Source organism: Nerophis lumbriciformis, linkage group LG07 (genome assembly GCF_033978685.3).
Source record: "Nerophis lumbriciformis linkage group LG07, RoL_Nlum_v2.1, whole genome shotgun sequence".
Classification (NCBI taxonomy): Eukaryota; Metazoa; Chordata; class Actinopteri; order Syngnathiformes; family Syngnathidae; genus Nerophis; species Nerophis lumbriciformis.
Genome location: NC_084554.2, coordinates 43,530,001 through 43,549,517, shown reverse-complemented (window position 1 = coordinate 43,549,517; position 19,517 = coordinate 43,530,001). Strand labels below are relative to the sequence as shown.

The following is a 19,517-nucleotide window of genomic DNA, read 5'->3' as shown; positions in this document are numbered from 1 at the left end:
GGTATGTGTTTGTTTGGCATTAAAGGAAACTAACAACTATGAACTAGGTTTACAGCATATGAAATACATTTGGCAACAACATGCACTTTGAGAGTGCAGACAGCCCAATTTTCATCAATTAATATATTCTGTAGACATACCCTCATCTGCGCTCTTTTCCTGAAAGCTGATCTGTCCAGTTTTGGAGTTGATGTCAGCAGGCCAGGGAAGCTAGGGTCGATAAGGAGTTTAGCTCGCTCGTCTGCCGTGCTACCGAGGACCTTTGTCCCTGAATTGCTCACACACTCCGGCAGATTCAATGGGGGTCTGGCGGCAGATTTCTTTGACTTTATCGTTGGAAATGCATCTGCTTTGAGTGTCGCAGGATATCCACACATTCTTGCCATCTCTGTCGTAGCATAGCTTTCGTCGGTAAAGTGTGCGGAACAAACGTCCAATTTCTTGCCACTTTCGCATCTTTGGGCCACTGGTGCAACTTGAATCCGTCCCTGTTCGTGTTGTTACACCCTCCGACAACACACCGACGAGGCATGATGTCTCCAAGGTACGGAAAACAGTCGAAAAAACGGAAAATAACAGAGCTGATTTGTTTAATTCGCCAAAATTCACCCATTTAGAGTTCGGAAATCGGTTAAAAAAATATATGGTCTTTTTTCTGCAACATCAAGGTATATATTGACGCTTACATAGGTCTGGTGATAATGTTCCCCTTTAAGAATGACAGATTTTATATGACGTTTAGCACTTTTAATAATAAGGACGTTAAAAGTTAAATGGCAAATAGCTACAGTGGCTGAAAAAGGTAACTACAAACGCTACTGCTACAAGACAATATCATAAATAACAACAAAAAAACGTTCAGTTACAGCACAATTGCAAAAGCCACAATCCGGCTCAGTGGCCTTGTGGTTAGAGTGTCCACCCTTAAACTGGAAGGTCGTGAGTTCAAACCTCGGCCGAGTCATACCAAAGACGATAAAAATGGAACCCATTACCTCCCTGTTTGGCACTCGGTATCAATCAGAATCAGAAATACTTTATTAATCCCCGAGGGGAGATTACAATTTTCAGCACATGGTTGGTATTGAGGGTTAAATCACCAAATGATTCCCGAGCGTGGCCACCGCTGCTGCTTACTGCTCCCCTCACCTCCCAGGGGGCGAACATGGGGATGGGTCAAATGCAGAGGATCATTTCAACATGGGAATGGGTCAAATGCAGAGGATAACTTCACCCCACCTGGTGTGTGTGTGACTATCGTTGGGACTTTAACTTTTAACAAATACAAACGACACAACACAATCATTTAAAGCCGCAACACAACTTTAAGCCACACAAGACACGACCGACAAAACGAAAGTGACAGCGGAGCAAGTTAGGCGACGCACCGACTTGAGGAACACAACATCATGGCAGCTCAGGAGAAGTAATTTCATCAGAAATAAATAAACACAAGAGATGGAAATTAGGAAGCAAGGGGTCAACACCATCAACAGGGATGAGTGGGCATACATGCTTCCGCACACCTGGAACGCTGTCCTCCATCGGCCACGCCAGGCCGGAGAAGAGATACTGTATGACCGGGTCAGGGAACTCAGGTAAATCTACTCTTAAAATTTGGTGACTGTACTTGTACTGAAAATTGCCTAAATGTTGAAAATGTTTCCTCTTGTTAATTCAACCCTGAAGTGTTGGTTGCACTTTATTCAAATAAGATGTGAATGCAATGGCCATTAATTGTTGTTTACTTGCTTGTTTGTATCCATAATTCCTTTATATCTAATACTCTTAGAAGACAAAACAGGAATATAGGAAACTTCACCTGCAGTGTCCAGTATCCACTATTTATTTCACAGTCATACTCATACTTGCCAACCTTGAGACTTCCGATTTCGGGAGGTGGGGGGTGGGGGGTGGGGGTGGAGGCGTGGTCGGGGGTGGGGCGGGGCGTGGTTGGGGGCGTGGTTAAGAGGGGAGGAGTATATTGAAAGCTAGAATTCACCAAGTCAATTAATTCATACATATATATATATATATATATATATATATATATATATATATATATATATACACATCCTGAAAATATGCAAACAAAACCGTGTTTAGATAATTGATACTTCAAACTTGCATGAATAAATATTAAGGAATATAACATAACTTGGCTTCTGAGAGCTTCTAAATGTAATGAATAAAATGCTAAAGTTGTTGATAAACAAGCAATTATTTTAATAATTCAATATGGTCATTTTAAATGAATTATTATGATAATTTAAAATTAATTATTTCAAATATGTTTATTTTAATGTATAATTCTATGACAGTATGAAATAAGGAGTCAGAAAAAATACAAATAAAAATATAATTAATTTTGATGTTTTTAGCAAAATATAGTAAAAATGTATTTATTTATTATTTTTTTAATTAATTAATAAATATATTTATTTTTAGGTAAGATAAACATAATAATACAATTTATCTCTTGTCTGGATGATTTAGTTCTTGTCACCCTGTTGTCCTCCCGTCGTGAAAAAAGGCTGTCCTCACTCAGGTCCGCATGGAGCTGGGGGGGGCGTGGCCTCCAGCTCTGGCTGAAAATCGGGAGATTTTCGGGAGAATATTTGTCCCGGGAGGTTTTCGGGAGAGGCGCTGAATTTCGGGAGTCTCCCGGAAAATTCGGGAGGGTTGGCAAGTATGGTCACACTGCTTATATATTTTCTGCTAAAAAGTTACTGAATCGATTTTAAATCCCTGAATCGTTCCGATCAAATTGTTCTAAAAAAATTAGATCGTTCCGGAATGGAATCAGCAACCACAAATATCAAATAGTAGGGGTGTAACGGTACGTGTATTTTGTATTGAACCGTTTCGGTACAGGGGTTTCGGTTCGGTTCGGAGGTGTACTGAACGAGTTTCCACACGAACATATGAAGTAGCCGCCTAAGCTAAAGTCTTAACAAGCTGCTCCGCTTTCTGCCTCTTCTCTGTCAGTACTCTACACCAGTGTTTTCCAACCACTGTGCCGCGGCACACTAGTGTGCCGTGAGATACAGTCTGGTGTGCCGTGGGAGATCATCTAGTTTCACTTATTTGGGTTAAAAATATTTTTTGCAAACCAGTTATTATAGTCTGCACATTATGTGTTGTTGTTGAGTGTCGGTGCTGTCTAGAGCTCGGCAGAGTAACCGTGTAATACTCTTCCATATCAGTAGGTGGCAGCCGGTAGCTAATTGCTTTGTAGATGTCGGGAACAGCGGGAGGCATTGTGCCGGTAAAAAGGTGTCTAATGCTTAAACCAAAAATAAACAAAAGGTGAGTGCCCCTAAGAAAATGCATTGAAGCTTAGGGAAGGCTATGCAGCAGAAAACTAAAACTGAACTGGCTACAAAGTAAACAAAAACAGAATGCTGGACGACAGCAAAGACTTACTGTGGAGCAAAGACGGCGTCCACAAAGTACATCCGAACATGACATGACGATCAACATTGTCCCGACAAAGAAGGATAAAAACAACTGAAATATTCTTGATTGCTAAAACAAAGCAGGTGTGGGGAATAGCGGTCAAGGAAGACATGAAACTGCTACAGAAAAATACCAAAAAAAGAGAAAAAGCCACCAAATTAGGAGCGCAAGACAAGAACTAAAACACTACACACAGGAAAACAGCAAAAAAATAAAAATAAGTCAGGGCGTGATGTGACAGGTGGTGACAGTACACCTACTTTGAGACAAGAGCAACATTGATGCACGCTTGGTTATGCTTTAAAGTCATACCCAACAATTGACTTTAAACTTTTTACTGTCAACTTTGTTTCGTTTTTTTAATGATTTCTGCTGGTGGTGTGCCTCCGAATTTTTTCAACGCAAAAAATGTGCCTTGGCTCAAAAAACGTTGAAAAACACTGCTCTACACAGCACCCAGCATTGTCCCACCCACACAACCATTTGATTGGTTACACGCAGAGCGGTAACAGCCAATCAGCAGTGCGTATTCAGAGCGGTAACAGCCAATCAGCAGTGCGTATTCAGAGCGCATGTAGTCAGTGCTTAGCGTTTAGCAGGTAAGCATCAGGCAGCGGACTCTCCCCAAAATATAATAAACACCTCCCAGTCAACTTCTAGTAACATCACTATGAGCCCGTTGACCTTCTAGAAATATAAAAGGCAGCTCAGCTCGCTCGCAGTCCTGGCTTGAGGTGAAGGCTAATTCTCTTTTAGCGTAACGTTAGCTCATTTTGCGGTGTGTGTGTGTGTGCGTGTGTGTTACGGACAGCAAAGCCCTGTCTGTCTGTTATTTCACTTTAACTTTTTCTGTGTTGATTGAGCTGTGTTGAAGCAGCAAAAAAAAGGCATTATGTTAAATGAAGAGTTTCTGTCTCTGATAGTTGATATAACAATGTACCTGCATCATAAAGCCTACATAAACTCCATGGTGTTCAGGGATGAATAGTCTCTCCTATTGCTATTGTACTATTTTTTCAGCTATAGTTACATTAATCATCAGTAATGGAGCAGCCTAGTTTTGAATGGCAGGGTCCCTGCTATCACATGTTGATAAAAATATAACATTTACATATTAAAAATCAACTACACGCTTCCCAAATTCTGTAATAAACTGTTTAATGTTGCACTTTTTATATGTAGAAGAAAAGTTTTGTCATTTTATTTAATCTGAGCAACAACTTAAGGCAGTTTAATGTTGATTAATGTGGGCAGAATTATTATAGTGTTCCCAATGTTAAAAGGATAAAGCCATTGTTTACAAATAAATAACCAAATAAATAACCAAAACATGTATATTTTGTTGTTTTCTTACTGTACCGAAAATTAACCGAACCGTGACCTCTAAACCGAGGTACGTACCAAACCGAAATTTCTGTATACCGTTACACCCCTATCAAATAGAATCGCTGTGAGAACCAATGGTTTCACCTTACGATATATTAGTGCTGTAAATATTGCAGTATTTCGATTTAAAGATGCTAGCAATAATGTGATGGTATCAAACAAGAACTGGGCTGGTCTGAGAGGTAAACTACATCCCCCAGCGCGGGAGAGAAGGCCAGAGAACCTCTTGTATAGTTTAAATCAGAAGTATGGACCCATTTGGGTTTTACTATGAACACAAAAACAATAGAGGAGAAAACATGATGTTGGAGTCTGTCGTCAGTCTGATTAATGAGCAAACAAACATTTATTTTCTTCTGGTGGGAGTGCGGACATGCAAAAAAAAAAAAAAAGCAGTGTGAACTGTTTTTTTTTCCTACAAAGAGGAATAGAGATAATAGGCCACTTGATGAACCGTAACATGGAAAATATTGTTAATGTGAAACCAAGAATCCAGTGAGGTGGAGTGGTGTCTTTGTTTTGTTTTGTTTGTCAATGCATGGTGCAATCATATATGCCAACTATGCATTATTTATTGCTACCTTTTTTTAACTTTTGTATTTGTATGTAGAAAAGATGCCGAAGAAGTGGCAGCTGGTTGCATTAGCACTGTGCTCTTTTAATGTCTTCTTTACTTTGTGTTCTTTAATCTTTCCCTCTTGTTTTCATGTGTTTATACTATGGTAAATGGGTTATACTTGTATAGTGCTTTTCCACATTTTTTAAGGAACTCAAAGCGCTTTGACACTATTTCCACATTGACCCATTCACACACACATTCACACACTGATGGCGGGAGCTGCCATGCAAGGCACTAACCACGACCCATCAGGAGCAAGGGTGAAGTGTCTTGCTCAAGGACACAATGGACGTGACTAAGACGGTAGAAGGTGGGGATTGAACCAGGAACACTCAGGTAGCTGGCACAGCCACTTTCCCAACTGCGCCACGCTGTCCCCTACTAGACATTAGGGATGTCCCGATCCAGGTTTTTGCACTTCCGATCCGATACCAATATTGTTTTTGCACTTCCGATCCGATACCGATACTGACCGATACCGATACTGACCGATACTGGCCTTTCCGAGCATGTATTAAAGTTTAAAGTTATTTAGCCTACATAGTTGTCAGAATCATGTTGAAAAGGGTTTTAGTACTCTTGATAACAACTAGCCAGCTGAATTAGGGGAGTTTGAATAATACACAATGGTTGGTAACAAGAAACTGACCTGTTTATTCAAGGATAAACACAAAATAGACAAAATTATACATGACAAACAGAAATGGCATCATTGAGCTAGGGCTGGGCGATATGGCCTTTTTTTAATATTGCGATATTTTAAGGCCATATTGCGATACACGATATATATCTCGATATTTTGCCTTAGCCTTGAATGAACACTTGATGCATATAATCACAGCAGTATGATGATTCTATGTGTTTTGATTGATTGATTGAGACTTTTATTAGTAGGTTGCACAGTGAAGTACATATTCCGTACAATTGACCACTAAATGGTAACACCCCAATAAGTTTTTCAACTTGTTTAAGTCGGGGTCATGATACAGATATATACTATCAGATATATACTATCATCATAATACAGTCATCACACAAGATAATCACATTGAATTATTTACATTATTTATAATCCAGGGTGTGGAGGGGGGGCGCCGGATGTAAGTGTCAAAAAGACAGCCAAAAGAGTTTGATATGAGAATAAATCTAAAGTTAAAATATAGGGTAGAAATGCACCCATTTGCAGGAAATGTAGTCTTGATTTTCAACATTTTCTTTCAAGGCTTGCATGTCTACATTAAAACATTCTTCTTCATACTGCATTAATGTATGCTACTTTTAAACTTTCATGCAGAGAAGGAAATCACAACTAAATAGATCACTAATTTTTTCAGACGGTGTTGATCTGGAAATTTTTGCCTCAGCATTTTGATGGTGTGGGCGTGTGGCACCGAATGGAGATAAGCGTCTCGACAGACATTACAATATTTGAACAATGATGACGAAAACGGTTTTCTCTGTCGTGTCCGTGTGTCGAAAATTGTTATGCGCTTATTTTTTTATTTGATTTTGTGCGTGGTATAGATTTGCCGTGCGCAGAGGACGCTTGAGCAGGGGCGCACCTTAGCGGCTGCGCTAGCATCACAGCTAACGTTAGCCATGCTGCTACCTCTCTGCTCGGGGAGGACGTATACGTATGTGACGTATGACGTGACAGTATGTGACGTATGACGTGACAGTATGTGACGTGTGTAAGAAGGTGCGCTTGCTGTCTGTGAGAGGGAGACACAGGAAAGAGTGAGAAGAGCCTGTCGTGTAATGCCAGCAGCTAAAAGCAACTGCGTGAGATTCCACAGACCTGTGGATGTGTTGAAGGTGTGCTGGAAAATGCGGAACGGAAATTACGGAGCAGCAGTAAAGTGGAATGTATTATTTAAATCGGTGTGTTGGAAAACACGGACCGGAGTTTCTTTTTAAACTGGATCTGGATCGGCATTTTCCCATGCCTTGCCGATACGCATTTTTTGGCAAATATCAGCGGCCGATCCGATCCAAATATCGGATCGGGACATCCCTACTAGAGATTGACAAATATGTTTTTTCAAGGCCGATATTGATTATTAGTATTCAAGGAGGCCAGTAACCGATATTCATTTGCAGTAAAAGTTAGCTAAACATTAAAAGTATATGTCAGTTAACAGCTGGAAGAAGGCTTCTAAAGTATTTTTTTTTTAGGGAACGTCCGTAACGGTAGCCACTAAATGTTTTATGCAACGCTGATGTTGTGGCTAATTTAGGCAAAGCAAGGCAAGGCAAATTTATGTAGCACATTTGATACCCAAAGTAGCTCAATGTGCTTTACATTATCCAATAGAGCAACAGAAAGACATTAAAATCAACAGGAAAATCATTTTTAAAACATTACATCAACATGACCAAAAATATCCCTCTCAATCATACACAGTAGAGAAAAATTGTGTATTTAGCTTTGATTTAAATTTAAATTTAGTTTGTTTCACTTATTTGAAGCATAAAAACGAAAAGCAGCATCTCCATATTTCCTGTAAACTCTGTAGTCCACTATCTGACTTGTGTGCATTCATCTCAGAGACCTGCTGGGTTTATACCTGACTAACATTTCTCTGATGTATATTCGACCAAACCCATTCAGACTTATACACCAGCAGCAGAACTGTAAAGTCTATTCTGAGGCTGACTGGGAGCCAATGTAAAGACTTTAAAACTAATAAGTAAGTAATGTGCTCAGACCTCTTTGTTCTGGTTAAGATCCGAGCTGCAGCGTTCTGAACCAGTTGTAGCTGTTTGATGCTCTGTAGGTGGATTCCTGTTCAAAGACCATTACAATAGTCCAGTCTGCTGGAGATTAAAAAAAATGGACGAGTTTCTCCTGATCTTTCTGAGTCATTAATCCTTTCACTCTGGAGATGTTCTTTAGGTAGTAAAAAGCTATTTTTGTGATAGATTTGATCTGACTGCTGAAAGTTGGATATGAGTCAATTAGAACACCAAGGTTTTTGACTTGGTCCTTAGTCTTGAAAGATCGAGATTCAAGATACTCCTCTTTTCCTTGTTACCAAAGACAATTATCTCTCTTGTTATTTAGTTGAAGGAAGTTTTCACTCATGCAGCAGTTTACTTTTTCTAAGCAGTCACACAACACCTTAATGGGACCATAGTCACCTGGGTTCAGGGATTGATAAAGTTCAATCACCAAAAATGATTCCCAGGCGCGGCACCGCTGCTGCCCACTGCTCCCCTCACCTCCCAGGGGGTGAACAAGGGGATGGGTCAAATGCAGAGGACAAATTTCACCACACATAGTGTGCGTGTGACAATCATTGGTACTTTAACTTAACTTAGAGTTAACTTTAACTTAAGTTGTTTGTCATCTGCATAGCTCTGATAATCAACCTTACAGTTCTGTAAAATTTGTCCTAAAGTAAGCTTATAAAGGATAAACAGAAGGGGTCCAAGAACCGAGTCCTGAGGAACACAAAGGACATCAGATTTAAAGTTTCCAATGCAACAAGATAACGTTTCTCCTCCTACAAACCCCGTTTCCATATGAGTTGGGGAAATTGTGTTAGATGTAAATATAAACGGAACACAATGATTTGCAAATCCTTTTCAACCCATATTCAATGGAATGCACTACAAAGACAAGATATTTAATGTTCAAACTCATAAACTTTATTTTTTTTTGTTGCAAATAATAATTAACTTAGAATTTCATGGCTGCAACACGTGCCAAAGTAGTTGGGAAAGGGCATGTTCACCACTGTGTTACATGGCCTTTCCTTTTAACAACACTCAGTAAACGTTTGGGAACTGAGGAGACACATTTTTTAAGCTTCTCAGGTGGAATTCTTTCCCATTCTTGCTTGATGTACAGCTTAAGTTGTTCAACAGTCCGGGGGTCTCCCTTGTGGTATTTTAGGCTTCACAATGCGCCACACATTTTCAATGGGAGACAGGTCTGGACTACAGGCAGGCCAGTCTAGTACACGCACTCTTTTACTATGAAGCCACGTTGTTGTAACACGTGGCTTGGCATTGTCTTGCTTAAATAAGCAGGGGCGTCCATTGTAACGTTGCTTGGATGGCAAAATATGTTGCTCCAAAACCTGTATGTACCTTTCAGCATTAATGGCGCCTTCACAGATGTAAGTTACCAATTCCTTGGGCACTAATACACCCCCATACCATCACAGATGCTGACTTTTCGACTTTGCGCCTATAACAATCCGGATGGTTCTCTTCCTCTTTGGTACGGAGGACACGACGTCCACAGTTTCCAAAAACAATTTGAAATGTGGACTCGTCAGACCCCAGAACACTTTTCCACTTTGTATCAGTCCATCTTAGATGAGCTCAGGCCCAGCGAAGCCGACGGCGTTTCTGGGTGTTGTTGATAAACGGCTTTCGCCTTGCATAGGAGAGTTTTAACTTGCACTTACAGATGTAGCGACCAACTGTAGTTACTGACAGTGGGTTTCTGAAGTGTTCCTGAGCCCATGTAGTGATATCCTTTACACACTGATGTCGCTTGTTGATGCAGTACAGCCTGAGGGATCGAAGGTCACGAGCTTAGCTGCTTACGTGCAGTGATTTCTACAGACCGTAGATGGTGAAATCCCTAAATTCCTTGCAATAGCTGGTTGAGAAAGGTTTTTCTTAAAATGTTCAACAATTTGCTCACGCATTTGTTGACAAAGTGGTGACCCTCGCCCCATCCTTGTTTGTGAATGACTGAGCATTTCATGGAATCTACTTTTATACCCAATCATGGCACCCACCTGTTCCCAATTTGCCTGTTCACCTGTGGGATGTTCCAAATAAGTGTTTGATGAGCATTCCTCAACTTTATCAGTATTTATTGCCACCTTTCCCAACTTCTTTGTCACGTGTTGCTGGCATCAAATTCTAAAGTTAATGATTATTTGCAAAAAAAAAAAAAAGTTCATCAGTTTGAACATCAAATATGTTGTCTTTGTAGCATATTCAACTGAATATGGGTTGAAAAGGATTTGCAAATCATTGTATTCCGTTTATATTTACATCTAACACAATTTTCCAACTCATATGGAAACGGGGTTTGTAGTAGGACTTACACCATTGCAGTACTTTTCCATTTAGTCCAACCATGCTTTCAGTTTTCAACTTTATGTCAAGTTAAAGTTAAAGTACCAATGATTGTCACTCACACACTCGGTGTGGTGAAATTTGTCCTCTGCATTTGACCCATCCCCTTGTTCACCCCCTGGGAGGTGAGGGGAGCAGTGGGCAGCAGCGGTGCCGCGCCCGGGAATAATTTTTGGTGATTTAACCCCCAATTCCAACCCTTGATGCTGAGTGCCAAGCAGGGAGGTAATGGGTCCCATTTTTATAGTCTTTGGTATGACTCGGCCGGGGTTTGAACTCACAACCTACCGATCTCAGGGCGGACACTCTAACCACTAGGTCACTGAGTAGGTCATTATGTCATTGATAACTTTAATCAGAGCAGTCTTTGAGCTTTGATGACAACAAAAACCTGATTGAAATGTATCAAATATTTTGTTGAATGTCAGGAATTGACTCAGTTGGTTGAAGACTATGGAAAAATGGCCGACGCGCACACATTTTTAGCCGAAATTCACATGAGGGAACTCGTCCAAAAGACGGCGCCATAGCACAAACTACACACCATTTATGTGTCTTTGCATGTGTTTAATGAAAACTATTTGCTTTATGACCGTCAGCGAAGAATAATCCATAAAGTAGCCGCACCAATGTATAAGTATAAGCCACAGGGTTCAAAACGTAGTCCGGAATTTACGGTACATGTGTGAGACGGGATTTGGGGCACTGATCATTATGGATGGTTAACCACGCTATTACCATTCTTTCTTTCAATAGTAAACAAACTCCAGGCCTGCCTTGATAGTGAGTCAAAATTCATGTTGTGTGTTTTAATGTTTTAAGTTCATATTTTGCTTTTCTTTGTTTCTACATGGGTATATAACATATTGCACTATGGTGCTAAAGAGAATCGGCCACAGAGTATATTCTGGGACAGTGGTATACATGCGGTATGTACATATGCTGCACTCAAATTTAGGCCAGATAATGTCACCCAGTGAAATCTGACGAGGGCCCACCTGTGCAATCAAGTGCGGTCCTCACGGGCTTGGCGTCAACCAACCCCCCTCTTTCACTTCCTGTAGCGACGTGAAGTCGGCAGGTCGTCAACAGATGGTGACATTCAACACCCTGAAGGTTGGCCCAAAGCTCAGGGAAGCTGGAGAATGCTGCTTGGCCGAGTCAGAGAGGCACCTGTCAAAGATGGCAAAAAGGGCCATGAGGAAGTTTATTAGTTTGTGTGTGTGTGTGTGTGTGTGTGTGTGTGTGTGTGTGTGTGTGTGTGTGTGTGTGTGTGTGTGTGTGTGTGTGTGTGTGTGTTTGTTTGTTTACGTGTATTCTCTGCAACCTCTTGTAAACATTTCATCATGGAGGACCTTTGCCCACTCTTGTCAGTTTAAATTGTGGAGAGTCGGCCATCTGGACCATGTCACCTCCAGACCAGAACTAAGATCTTAAAACGAAGCTGCTTGCGACCAAATGTGCTCAGAATTAATGAACCAAAAATTAACAACAAAGCTTAGAAAACCTTAAAAAAAATAATGGCTGCTTTGGAACAAGAGGCCATTAGCAGCAAGAGAGATAATGGTGTATATTTCCCCCTAAAACATGATGCAATGACTCATTAAAGCTAAGCTTAGAGCCTCAAATGAAAAACTCTCTGAATAATTTCCCAAACTACAAAATCTTCACACAAGCACTCAACATAATACAATACAGTATCAATTACCACCATGTTTTTTTTTAAGTAGTGAGAAAGTTAATTTAGGTAATTATTGTCACTAAATATTAGGTACTCTACGTATTCATTCAAACCATTGTGTCCAATGAAATCCATGTATGTCTGCATCTTAACAAAAACGTATCATATAGTCAACACGGGGCGGTATAGCTCGGTTGGTAGAGCGGCCATGCCAGCAACTTGAGCGTTGCAGGTTCGATCCCCGCTTCCGCCATCCTAGTCACTGCCGTTGTGTCCTTGGGCAAGACACTTTACCCACCTGCTCCCAGTGCCACCCACACTGGTTTAACTGTAACTTAGATATTGGGTTTCACTATGTAAAGTGCTTTGAGTACCTTGAGAAAAAGCGCTATATAAATGTAATTCACTTCACAACACTAACAAGCTAAACCAGTGGTTCTCAACCTTTTTTCAGTGATGTACCCCCTGTGAACATTTTTTTAATTCAAGTACCCCCTAATCAGAGCAAAGCATTTTTGGTTGAAAAAAAGAGATGAAGTAAAATACAGCAGACCACATTAAAAAACGTAACGGAATTTTACATTTGTCTACGAAGGATAAAACACTGAATATTGACAAAATTTGAACGTCACACCCCCTTTTGATCGACACATTTTATAATCAAGTGAAACGCAACAAAAATGCAATAAACAGTGAAATATGAACGCAAAGGGTACAAAATAAACACACCTACAATCTGATATATCTGATACATCAGTGGTTCTCAACCTTTTTTCAGTGATGTACCCCCTGTGAACATTTTTTTAATTCAAGTACCCCCTAATCAGAGCAAAGCATTTTTGGTTGAAAAAAAGAGATGAAGTAAAATACAGCACTATGTCATCAGTTTCTGATGTATTAAATTGTATAACAGTGCAAAATATTGCTCATTTGTAGTGGTCTTTCTTGAACTATTTTGAAAAAAAGATATAAAAATAACTAAAAACTTGTTGAAAAATAAACAAGTGATTCAATTATAAATAAAGATTTCTACACATAAAAGTAATCATCAACTTAAAGTGCCCTCTTTGGGGATTGTAATAGAGATCCATCAGGATTTATGAACTTAATTCTAAACATTTCTTCACAAAAAAAGAAATCTTTAACATCAATATTTATGGAACGTGTCCACAAAAAATCTAGCTGTCAACACTGAATATTGCATTGTTGCATTGTAATGAATGGAATATCCTACTTGATTTGATGTTCAGTTTATGAACATACATTCATATTTTGTTGAAGTATTATTCAATAAATATATTTATAAAGGATTTTTGAATTGTTGCTATTTTTAGAATATTTAAAAAAAATCTCACGTACCCCTTGGCATACCTTCAAGTACCCCCAGGGGTACGCGTACCCCCATTTGAGAACCACTGTGATACATCACTAAGCTTTAGAGCTTTGTTGTGAAAATCTCCTTCCGCGTCTGTGGAAACGCTTCCCGCCCACACTGTTTGGTGCCTAGTCTGAGCTGCTTTGACGTAGATTAACATAGTAACTAATTAGATGACCATAGTAACTCATTATATTACAATAGTAACTAATTAGATTACCATAGTAACTGGTATATCATCCATAAGCGCAGATTCCAACTATTGAAATACTTTGTATAGTTCAGGGGTCGGCAACCCAAAATGTTGAAAGAGCCATATTGGACCAAAAATACAAAACACAAATCTGTCTGGAGCCGCAAAAAATTAAAAGCCTTATATAAGTGTTATAATGAATGCAACACATGATGTAAGTGTCTATATTAGCTATTTTAGGCTACTATCAAAGGCTCACGCAAATCTTTGTTAACACAAATGTTGTATTTTAATTTTTATTCTACACATTTTTGCAACATTGGAAATGATTAGTAAAATGGAGGCTTCTCACGGGATGAGATAACTTCTGGAAATTACTGGCTCAGAATGGCCAAAGGTATAGATGTGTGTGTCCAAGTCTAAGGAAACGGCAGGCTGACTTCTTCTAATGGATTTATTACAATCTTTGCAAGTTGGGTAACGTTTGCTGTGGTCTGGAACAACATGACACTCAAACAATGATGAGAAATGCAGCCAATATTACATACATATAATGTGTCATGAGACATGCAAATATACATTAAATACACAGAGGACATAAGTAAAGGAAATTAAATGAGCTCAAATATACCTACAAACAAGGCACAATGATGCAATATGTACATACAGCTAGCCGAAATAGCATGTTAGCATCGATTAGCTTGCAGTCATGGATTGACCAAAATATGCCTGATAAGCACTCCAGCAAATCAATAAAATCAACAAAGCTCACCTTTGTGGATTCACGCACAGCAATAAACGTTTGGTGGACAAAATGAGACAAAGAAGGAGTGGCATGAAACACGTCTTTCTGTGGCAGCATCGGAGAAAGTTGTACATGTAAACAGACCACGATGTGTTCAAGGGTCGCTGAAATTAGGACAAAACGGTGCTTGCCAAATACTCTCATTAGTGAAGCATGTGTAACATAAACAGTGGAATTTCTAACAATTAGGAAGGTTTGTGTCATGTTTGTTCTCCTACAGAAAATATATTAAAACCAAAAAAAATATTTTTTTCTTCATCTTTTTCCATTTTTACACATCTCTGAAAGAGGTCCAGGGAGCCACTAGGACGGCGCTAAAGAGCCGCATGTGGCTCCAGAGCCGCGGGTTGCTGACCCCTGGTATAGTTGAAGACTTACAGTCAATAGAAAACATGACTGAACATCATAATGGCAGCTACACTTTCCATCTTAAAAATCTAAAAAAATGATTTGAGAATGTCCGGCGGGCCAGATTGAAAAGCTTAATTTGCCCAGGTCTCCTCTACAGGAACCGAACGCGCGGTCAATAAGTCATTGTACATTTGTCAAATGACTGCAGATGCCTTTTGAACACAGCGAATAGGTGTCCACCTGTCTGTACATGTCAGTGACATCACCATAGCAGTAGAAAATGTATAGTGTGAACTGGAAAGAGTGAAACTTTCAAGTGTGATGCAACCATTGCAAGGCTGACACCCGTGCAGACCGATGCGTGTGACACCTCCGAGCACACCGGGACCACCTTCGCTCCATGTGCACGCTCGATTCATATTTCATGACAAAGTCCCGACTGGGAGAGGACCTTCCCTTTAACGCGCCCCCAGCCAGACGTGCACCGGCGACCTAATGAGGCGATGTGGTGGTAGTGGTGGTCAGCAGTGAGTGAGGCGCTGTGACTATAGCAGCCTCCCCTCAGGACACACAACACAGCCAAACACTTTGGACAAGGTCCATGTTCCCAAAAAGCAGCAGCGTGCCAGCAGGGATGGAGGTAATCTAGCAGCCCTTAGTCACGGCCGTGTGTGGGTGTGTGTGTGTGTGTGTGTGTGTGTGTGTGTGTGTGTCGACAACAAGGCCTGGCAGGTCCAGCAGACAACAGCAGTAATATTCATACTCACGCAATGCTTTCAAATAGATTAGCAGCAGTTTGTTACCCCCCAAAAATGTAATGTCAATGTATCTTTACCATGCCAAATGCTCCCAGGAAGGCAGTGGCACCAACCAGATGGTACTTGAAAAAAACCAAAACTGTTTATTGCTTGAAATTTCTGTCCAAACATGTGTTTTATATGTAGCACGGAGAAGCGGTCCAATTAGGACAAAGGTGTATGAATAATCTTGTTTCTTAACCCTTTTTTCACACCATTTCTGGCATTCCAATTTTGTCTGCCAACATGCGAGCAAGCAAAAATATAATTCACGAGTGAAGTTATGTAACAGACATATCAAATATTAAAGAAAACATTAAGGAAGTGTAATAAAAATGTTCTTAGCATTCCTTACTCAGCATCTGGTGACTTGTATGTCGCAAAATAGTTGATCTTTAACGTGGTTAGTGCTCAGCTGGTACGGATTGGACTGATCATTTCGATGTCTGCAGGGTCTTAAAAAGTCTTAAATCCATCAATTTGAATTTAGGGCCTTAAATGTCTAAAATTCTCCTAAAATCTCATAAAAGGTCTTAAATATGATTTCGAAAGGTCTTAAAAATCAATTAACATTACATTAATTTAAAACAGGGGTGTCCAAACTTCTTGGTAAAAGGGCCGAAAGCATGCCAAGTAGCTATATATATATATATATATATATATATATATATATATATATATATATATATATATATATATATATGTATGTATATATATATATACATATATATATATATATATATATATATATATATATATATATATATATATATATATATATATATATATATATATATATATATATATATATATATGTATGTGTGGGAAAAAAATCACAAGACTACTTCATCTCTACAGGCCTGTTTCATGAGGGGGTTCCCTCAATCATCAGGAGATTTTAATGGGAGCATTCACATACCATGGTTTATATAGGGCACAGAGTGGGTGGGTACAGGCTGGCGTAGGGGCGTGGTGATTGGCTCATGTGTTACCTAGGAGGTGTTTCCGTCTGTGGCGGCATGCTGATACAATTTCGCTGCGCTTGTTGAGGGATGACAGGTCTGGACGGTATATAATAAACAGTTTCTCTTTCAAGCATAGGTTGCATCTTTTATTACCACTATTGTAAGGTGTGCTGGATGCAAGAATTTGCCATGTAATTGAATATTCAACATTATTGTCTCTGAGGTCCCAAATGTGTTTGCTGAGTTCTGTGGTATTCCGCAGGTTTTGGTTCCTGAAAGAAGCCTTGTGATTGTTCCATCTAGTTTTAAACTCTCCCTCGGTTAATCCTACATATGTGTCGGATGTGTTAATGTCCTTGCGTGTTACCTTAGATTGGTAAACAACTGATGTTTTGACGGAGCAGAAACGTGTGAACTCGTTGGGAGTTTCCTCCTCTCCCAGCTTGCTAGCCTCAACCTGAACCTTGGTATTTACCGTGATGACGGACTGGCAGTGTGTCGCGCCTCGCCAAGGAGCAGCGAGAATACCAAGAAGGGCATATGCCAAATTTTCAAAGAGAACGGCCTACGGATCACGATTGAAGCCAACAAGCAAACCGTCAACTGCCTCGACGTCACTTTCAACCTGAGAAATAACAGCTACCAACCATTCACGAAATCCAACACAACACTCCAATACGTGCACCATGACAGCAACCACCCACCCACCACCACGAAAAGAATACCTACCGGAATTAACAAAAGGCTATCGATGCTGTCATCTAGCAAAGCTGAATTTGACCAAGCAACCCCCCCGTACCAAAAAGCCCTTGATGAAAGCGGATACAATTTCACCCTCACCTATGAACCCACGCCAGGAAACCAACCAAAAAAGAACAGAAAACGAAACAACATCATCTGGTACAACCCCCCATACAGCAAAAACGTCTCAACTAACATTGGCCACAAATTCCTCACTCTGATTGACAAACACTTTCCCAAAGGCAACACCCTAAGAAAAGTATTCAACAAGAACAACATTAAATTGAGCTACAGCTGTATGAACAATATACGACAAATTATCTCAAACCACAACAAAACAATTGCAAATGAGCCGTCGGCCCCCGGACAGAGCGACCCCAAAACCAACAAAGGCTGCAACTGCCGCAAGAAACCTGATTGCCCTCTCAACGGGGGGTGCTTACAAACATCAGTTGTTTACCAATCTAAGGTAACACGCAAGGACATTAACACATCCGACACATATGTAGGATTAACCGAGGGAGAGTTTAAAACCAGATGGAACAATCACAAGGCTTCTTTCAGGAACCAAAACCTGCGGAATACCACAGAACTCAGCAAACACATTTGGGACCTCAGAGACAATAATGTTGAATATTCAATAACATGGAAAATTCTTGCATCCAGCACACCTTACAATAGTGGTAATAAAAGATGCAACCTATGCTTGAAAGAGAAACTGTTTATTATATACCGTCCAGACCTGTCATCCCTCAACAAGCGCAGCGAAATTGTATCAGCATGCCGCCACAGACGGAAACACCTCCTAGTTAACACATGAGCCAATCACCACGCCCCTACGCCAGCCTGTACCCACCCACTCTGTGCCCTATATAAACCATGGTATGTGAATGCTCCCATTAAAATCTCCTGATGATTGAGGGAACCCCCTCATGAAACAGGCCTGTAGAGATGAAGTAGTCTTGTGATTTTTTTCCCACACATACATATATTGCGCTCTACTACGGTATCGAGCACTATTTTTTGGATAACCTTATTAAGACATATATATATATATATATATATATATATATATATATATATATATATATATATATATATGTGTAGTAATAAAATAAGCAGCAAAAATGCAAAAAATACAGCAAAAATATATATTGTAACAATTAAAATATATGTTTGTATTTGGGCTGCACAATTTTGGCCAATAATGAAATCCAAATCTCCGCTCAAGCGGCAAATACTTCTCCTTTTACGACCGCTCGTATTTGATTACTGAATAAATACACGGCGCAAGGACACTCTCATTCACTTTTAATATATGCTTCTCGCTAAATATAGCGTCAAAGTCGCAAATTGGCACCGTAGAACTCTTCTGCTGCCTCTTCTTCTCTGACAGAGCAGGCGTGTTGAGAAGCGGATTTATGATACATCTGCCACACTAACCTTGTCATTTATAACCTTTAAGCAACAAATCTGCATTTGTGAGTTTGAGGGCACAAAAAAATGAATACATTTATGTATATACATATACTGTATTCATACATATATATATATATATATATATATATATATATATATATATATATATATATATATATATATATATATATATATATATATATATATATTCAGTGACATGTGAGTGTGGAGCACCATGTGTCTGTGCAGACTGGACTGGAAAGCGCTCTCGCAGAAAGGAAAAGCCAAGCTTGGAGGTGCAAGATAGAACAATGATTTTTTTAATAGCATCGTCATAATTCATTACCATATTTTCTGGAATGTCAGCCTCTGCTTTATTCTACGCTTTGCACCCTGCGGCTTATAAAATGGTGCGGCAAATTTATGGATTTTTCTTCGCTAAAAGCCATAATGTTCTGTGTTTTAACAAAATAGTTTTTACAAAACACCGACATACACTGAAAAGGTGGGTTATTGTTTGTGCTATGGCTCTATCTTTTGGAGGATTTTGCTCACTGTAGGTTGACCGTCTACAGTTTAGCGCCTTGAACCGATAGTACAACTGTCATTCCGTCTACTACTAG

The 19,517-nt window shown here is 39.7% G+C and overlaps 1 long non-coding RNA gene across 1 annotated transcript in view; it reads right to left on the bottom strand.

Annotated features, from left to right (window-relative positions):
- Nucleotides 1-11,587: 11,587 nt before the first annotated feature.
- The window catches only part of LOC133609488 (uncharacterized), a 165,065-nt gene continuing 157,135 nt past the window's right edge, over nucleotides 11,588-19,517 (bottom strand). The window contains exon 5 of the long non-coding RNA XR_009815718.1: nucleotides 11,588-11,740. This is a non-coding gene — a long non-coding RNA (uncharacterized lncRNA). The remainder of the gene's footprint in view (nucleotides 11,741-19,517) is intronic.